The sequence below is a fragment of the Onychomys torridus genome, chromosome 1 (genome assembly GCF_903995425.1).
Source record: "Onychomys torridus chromosome 1, mOncTor1.1, whole genome shotgun sequence".
Taxonomy (NCBI): domain Eukaryota; kingdom Metazoa; phylum Chordata; class Mammalia; order Rodentia; family Cricetidae; genus Onychomys; species Onychomys torridus.
In genome coordinates this window covers 85,960,858-85,968,167 of record NC_050443.1, presented here as the reverse complement: position 1 = coordinate 85,968,167, position 7,310 = coordinate 85,960,858, and the positions used below count along the sequence as shown (strand labels likewise).

Sequence of the window (7,310 nt, the reverse complement as noted above, 5' to 3'; positions counted from 1 at the left end):
TGCCCACTGGAGCAATACAGGCATGACTGTTACTGTGGGTAACTAGCTATTTTTGTTTCTATTTGAGGCTTGCTCCATGGGAAGAGATTCATGTCCGGTACTGTAAACCTGGTCAAAAGGACATAATTCAAAAGATAATGGGTGGGGGAAATCTATTAGCATTGTTTTGCTAAATAGACACAGGGTCAAACTGCCTTCTAAATAGTCTATGTTTATACCCAAGATTAGTGCTGCTCTCCGTCTTTACCAGGGAAGTTTGTGTAGTGGATGATGGGCAATATCGAGCCTCATAACTGGTCAAAAAAGGGAGAATAAGTAACTGTTGAATGCTCTGCCCTTGGTGAGACAACTGTATCTATCATCTTCTTGAAACCTCAAAAGGAATTTTGTGGAGAAGAGAGCTGGAGTATGCAGAGGGGTTCTGTCAACACAGTCTCCTGGACACAATATGATTAGTGCACTCGGGAACTCACAGTAGCTGTGGTTACCTGCACATCTTTCTGCGGCTGCTGGGGAGTGAATGAGATTGGCTCCACAAATAAATACATTTTCAGAAAACAGGAGGCCTTTTTCCCCCACTGGAAGATACCAAAACATTTTTAAGCTTCTGTGTTTTAATAAAATTCCTCCCAAGCATATTTCTGACTTATTTACTTTTTAAAAGCCATTATTGACTTCATTTTAAAATCATTATTGTTATTGTGTTATTAGTATTGAGGGGCACACACCATAGTCCATTGTGGAGGTCAGAAGACAGCCTGTAGAGTCAGTCTCTCCTGCTCCCTTTACATGGGTCAAGTGCTTTACCTGATGAGTCCTCTCGTTGGCACATTTATTGTTTTCTTTATTTTTTATTGTATCTTATGTATATTGGTGTTTTGATGGCTTGTTGGTCTGTGGACCACATGTGTGTAGTGCCCAAAGAGGCCAGAAGAGGGCATTGGACTCCTGGGATTGAAGTTACAGATGGTTGTGAGCTGCTTTGTGGGTTTTGAGAATTGAAACTGGGTCCTTTGGAAGAGCAAACCATGCTCTTAACTGCTGAGCCACATCTCCAGCCTTACCACTTATTGTTTCTTAGTGACATAAAATCTCTGAATATTTGCTACTGTACAGGGCTCTTTCAGAAATGGTTAAGGTATGTAGAACAATTTGCAAGGGTGCTTACTGGGTAAGGACTGCTAGGGAATTTTAGTTTCTGGATCTGTCTTTCATATGTTCTTGGACATTCTGTCCACCTTGTTTCCATCCAATTCTTTTAAATGAAATGATCTAATGCTGGGCTCATTCCCTCCTAGCATGTGAAATAGCCCTGTTTGGGGTTAGTTTTAGACATAGCTTCAGAAATTAGTAGGGACTGTGTACTCCTTTTTTTTACTCATCTGCTCTATTCCTTCCTTTTCCTAGACCACACCTTGATTTGGTGACTGGTCCCTGTAACAGAATTTACAGTAGGATTTGGGCTGATTGTCATGAGGGCCGCCCCAGAAAGGATGCCAAAGACCCATGGGACCTACCCACACAGGTGGACGCTCACCTCTGCTTTCTCCTGAAATCACACTCTGCTTTGAATTTTGTGCCAGCATTTCTTCACGCTCGACCAGGCTGCAGCACACAGTTGCCCCCAAGGAAAGCATGAAATTTTGACAGAAAAGGACTTTGCAGGGTTTAAGTTTTCCTTGTTGCCTCTGAAGATATACAGAATTCCTTTCCCAAATATTGGGTCCATTTTAGGTCCTGTCACACTTCAAAGGGAAAACATCCTCCCTGCCACCTCTCTGTCACCCTGGAGGGACAGGAAAAAACCAACTTGAGCTGATGGCCTTTGTGATAGCTGTGCAGAGAGGCCCTTTTCAGGAAGAATCAAAGTTCACAATCCAGCCTTCTTCAGAACAGTGTGGTAGATATCATAGGAAGCATTGTTGACTTAGAATACTAAATTAATTCTTAAAAAAATTTCACAAGGCTAGGAAGGTGGCTTGGTCAGTGAAGTATTGGACATGCAGACATGAAGACCTGAGCTCAACCACTAGACACCACAACTTCAAACCCCTGCTTTTACTTCCCCAGTGCTGAGATTGCAGGTGTCTCTACTACCACACCAACCTAAGCACAACAGCATCCATAATCTGCTATACCCATCTTTTCAAATCTTTGCCAGGTATACCTTTATCAGCTCCGTCTGCAAAGTTCTTTTGCTGTGAGTCACCAATTGTCTTCACTTTGCTGCAGCAAATACTGTAGACTCTTAAACAATAATAATTTATTTCTCATGGTTCTTGAAACTGGGCATTGAGATTAAGGTGCTGCTGGATTCAGTGACTGGTAAGGGCTCATGTTATATTCATAGACAACTGTCTCTTGGTGCACCCTCATGTGGTGGGCAGCATGCTTTATCTACTCTTCCTAATTTATGGACATTTTTTTTTTTTTGAGACAGGGTTTCTCTGTGTAGCTTTGCGCCTTTCCTGGAACTCACTTGGTAGCCCAGGCTGGCCTCAAACTCACAGAGATCCGCCTGTCTTTGCCTCCCAAGTGCTGGGATTAAAGGCGTGTGCCACCACCGCCCGGCATGGACATTTTTTATAGACAAAGTCTATTATGTAGACCAGACTGGTGTAGATGTAACAGTCTTATTAAATAAGAAACACAGAGCCAGATGCAGAGTTAAAAGTCCAAGAGGTCAGAGCAGCAGCTAAGAGCTGAGACTTAAAACCGCCTTCTTACCCTTTGCTGCCGTCCTTCCCCTGAGAAAAGAGACCTACTTCCTGTGTGTCTGTCTTTTTTATAGACTTTCTGTTCTGCCTTCTCATTGGTTGTAAACCCAACCATATGACCTCCTCATCACTGCCTGTCTATACAGACCTCCAGGTCTTCTATGGTTGGTATTGAGATTAAAGGTGTGTGTCTTCATACTGGTGGTATCCCTGAACACACAGAGATCTGCCTGTCATGTGATCAGGATTAAGGGCGTGTGCGACCACTGTCAGACTTCTGCTATGGCTTGCTATTAGGTCTCACCCCCAGGCACTTTTATTTATTAACATACAAATAAAATCACATTTCAGCACAAATAAAATATCACCATAGACTGGTCTTGAACTCACAGAGATCAGACTGCCTTGGTCTCCTGAAGGCTAGCATTAAAGGCATGTGCTGCCACAATAGGCTCTTCCTATTTTATAAAGATGTGAAATCTACTCATGGTAGCCCTACCTAATTAACCCTCAAAATGCCCAAGTGCCATCACACTGGGGGTTGAGGATACAACATAAGAATTCAACAGAACATAAACATTTAGTTCATGGCATCATCCTCCATTTATCAGCAACATTGTGAATAGAGGTGAGGAAAAGTCTCCAAGATGCTCTTGGCATACATTAAAAAAAATTGTGTGTGTGTGTGTGTGTGTGTGTGTTTCATGGTGTGCATCTGGAGATCAGAGGACAGCTGTCCTGTGGAGTTAGTTTTACCAGCTTGTGTAGTTCTCTTCTGCTCACATATATGTGAATTCCAGGAATTAAACTCAGGCTGTCAGGCTTACATGGTAAACACCTTTACCTGCTGAGCCATCTCACTGGACTTTCAGCTACCTCTTTTAACCCTATTCTTTTTCTTTGGCTGAGTCTGTTCAGAACAGCCTCTCAATTCTGGATATTTAACCCCAGCAATGACTCATATTTTACTGGGAATGCTTTCTGCCCCAGTACTTTCTGATACCCAGCAGTGGTGCTGTTTCTTCTCTGTCATGCAAAGAGCCTAGTCCTGCTTCGCCCCAGTCCCCAGGATGAAGCAGCTGCTTACCCAGCATTCACGTGGCAGATCAGACTTCCTGTGTTCTTTGAAATTAAGACTGTGTACACCAGAGTTCCTAGAACTCTCACACCTCATCATGATCTTTCTGCTTTGGATTTTGAAAACTACGTATGCAGTTTCCTGTTAGCTGGTTCTCTCTGGAGGCTGAGTCCTGTCCTACCTGGCATTAGTCAAATGTTGGGCATACCAGGTGTGTCTGGCTGAGCTTCAGAGCCCATGCTGAGTCTGTTCCTTTAGCCTCTGGTAACCACCACTCTGCCAAGAGCTTCTGAAATCTTTCAGATTGGCATATAGCTTGGTTATCTTAAGAATAGGATGGAGACTGCAGGGGAGGGGGCGGATCAAGGAGAACCACTGGCAGGGTAGGAGGTGGATTAGGAACTTTCAACAGCATGGTGTTTTGTGTCTTGATGATTATCTGAACAGGGCTTCTTTGTAAGTCTCAAGGTGGAAATGGCTCCTACACAGCCTCTGTCTGCCAAGTAGGACTTACCCTTGGTCTCTGCTACATAGGTTCCTAACTGAGGTCTCTGGAGTTCTATGAATTTTTAGCAGGATTCCCCAGGACTTAAAGCTGAGGTTGGCTTTCTTGTTGTTCTCAGAGTGCATCTCTGGGTAGTGTTAGTGTTCCCTACCTAAAGACTGAGTCAAATTTTGTGTAAACTATTTGGAGCCTTCCACCACTAGAGAGCAGACACTTTTCAGGTAGTAATCTGACTTTTTAGACTAAATGAGAAGGCATTCTATCTAGAAAACATATACTTGGCCATGATGGCTCCTGCCTGTGTCCTCTGTGTTCGTGAGCCTTGGCAGTGTCCTCTAGAGGGGACCCTAAAGAAGACCTATGAGCTCTACCCAGACAGGTAGATGCTCAATCCACTCTCTTGGAAACATCCCTTGCCTCTGTCTTCCCACTTTTCCACAAACCTTCTCTCTTCTCCTCCAGTCTGACTGATCTTGATTGATCTTTAAAATCTTGGCTGAGGTAGGAGAAGGATGGTTCTTGCAGTTGACAGAACATCAGGCCCCTGACATGCACATCTCAATTCAATGTACACAGAAATGGATACTGTGGCCTTGTGGGACCTGTGCGATTTGCAGTAGTTTGTATTTTGACATTGCCAGGCACCTCTGTCTTGATGCTATCAGAAACATAGATGGTGAGCTGTGGACAAACCACAGCTTCCTGGAATGAAGATTTCTATCAGAGCCTTAGGTGAGGGATTACAGGCTGGTGCTTAAATAAGTAGGCCAGGAAAGAGTGCTCAGTGCCCTCCCTTCTCCTTACTGTTGGCTATGCCATCCGCAGAGACACAATCACTCTTTCATCTCTGTATAGAGGCACCCCTCTTGTGGCTCAGCTTCCCCTTTCTTTCCTTTTGGCATACTTGCTGGACTAGGACGAGCCCTCTGGAGGGTGGTTATAGGGAGCACATGTTTGGGTATTTAATTCAAGATGGAGTGTATAACTCCTAGTTTTATGCTCTGCATTAGTCTTCAGTGGTTATTACAGAGGCTTTTTGGACACTCAAAATCAAATTCCTTTCAGATTACTTGTTAAAAGTGAAAAGCCATTGAAAAGGGGACAGGAAAAAAAAAAAAAGAAAAAAGATAAGGAAGGAATAAGGTAGAGAGGCAGTTGATATCCTTTGACAATCTAGATCCTCCCTCAGCTCCTGCAGAGGTAGATTGCATGGGGGTTTCTGGACCATATATATCTAAGGCTGCACAGCTCTGCCCCAAATCCATGCCTTTCCCAGTGTTGGGCACAAGAAGCCCCCAGATTCAGAGACACAAACTTTAAAGGTGGAAGAGCATAGAGCACACTGTGCTAACCATTTCTCATGGGAGAAAGAAACAGATTTCCCCAGAGAAGGCCTAGGAATCAGAGGCAAAAGAGAATTCTAGACCTAGGTTCCACCTGTAGTTCTGTTTTCCATACATAGCACATAAGGTGTGTCCTGGTCCTTGTTCTGTGCTCCTTGCAAACATTACACACAAATGGCAGACTTTCAGATGAAATGGAAGCTCTATAAATGGACACATTGATGCTGGAGTCCCTGACATCCCTTAAAAATCACACATCATGGCCTTGAAGAGGTGAGATCAACTCAGGGATACCTTTTCTAGCTGCAACCAGATTAAGAAGGCATTATGTAGAATCTTGTCTAAAATGAGAAGTGGAGGCTGTCGTGGCTGTTGGTGGTAAGTATTTAGGGAAATAAAAGTTTCCTGAGAAGACTGCCTGCTATGTTGGCAGGCACATGCATAGGCCTTCAACTTATTTGTACAATTTCCATCAAGCAATTTCTTTAAGACCCAAAGAGCTCCTTCCTGGAAAGGAGCCAGAGCTCCTAGCACTGACAGGGCCATGATTTCTATGTTTCCCTTCATTGTTCTGAGAGGAACAGGAAGTCCTGGACTCCATCCATGCTTACATGTGCATATGTGTACAGCAGCATGTACATTAAGAAGCTAAGCACCATGATGAAAAGAATAGTGAGGAACTGGGTCAAGAAAGAAAGTTCTAGATAAGGGGTTCCCAGAACCATACTTCTGTTGTCCAGCCCTTTGAAGATAGCTGAAGTACTTTTTAAGCTCAGAAGAGCAGGAGCCAAGCACTATTTGTTTGCTTTCTTTTTGTTTATTTTATTTTATTATTTGTTTGTTTGCTTGCTTTTTGTTTCCTCCTCAGATGTCTGTGAGCTGGTTGCACTGGGATTCACAATGGCCGGAGTGGGACCCCTGATGATAAGGAACATATAGGAAGGTGAGGCCTGGAGCTTTTGGGGTTGGCCAGTGGCAGAGTAGTCCTCAGCTCCCAGCTCCCCCCAGAGCAGGGTTGTCTACAGCTCACGTTCTGCTTGGAGATAACTAGTTCAAAGTATTGTTGTTGTTTTGTTTTCCATTTTCTGGGACTTAGTCAGTACCAACCACTGTGGCCACCCACCAGAAACTGAGTAAGGATTTTATGGCTAGAACCCCAAACACCCAATATATACACTGGAATAGTTTCAAGTAGTTTAATCTCCCTGCCTACCCCTAAATTGTACTTTCAAGCCTAGAATCTGTCTCCAAAATTGGTGATTTCACCTTGTTCCCTGGAATCAACAAAGGTCATAAAATGAAGGCTGGTAAAGAATCTTTCCTCATTTACATAAACACCTTCCTCTACCAGGACCTTCTGTCCTCTCAAAAATAGTAGGAAACCTGAAGGCCATGCTATTGTCCTGAACTGCCCATCTCATCTCTGCTAAGCCAGAAGAGGTGCTCCCTCCCCGCCCCCGCATCCCCGAGTGTCATACAGAAGCTTCATATGTAGGAATGGTCCTTTATGAAGGCAACAGCTGACAGCTGTCTTCACATGGGCTGGAAAGACTGGCATAACAGACAATCCAGGAAGTGCCAATATTTGATCTACCAGCTATAATAAGCTTTTGAACAACTGACTAAATTTACTGGCTTTATAGGATTCTTTAAAGGCACAGACATGT

The 7,310-nt window shown here is 43.7% G+C and overlaps 1 long non-coding RNA gene across 5 annotated transcripts in view; it reads left to right on the top strand.

The window, feature by feature from the left end:
• The first annotated feature begins 6,514 nt into the window (after window positions 1–6,514).
• The window catches only part of LOC118584411, a 52,183-nt gene continuing 51,387 nt past the window's right edge, over window positions 6,515–7,310 (top strand). For all 5 annotated transcript variants that reach the window (XR_004945034.1, XR_004945033.1, XR_004945031.1 and 2 more), the window contains exon 1: window positions 6,515–6,586. This is a non-coding gene — a long non-coding RNA (uncharacterized LOC118584411). The remainder of the gene's footprint in view (window positions 6,587–7,310) is intronic.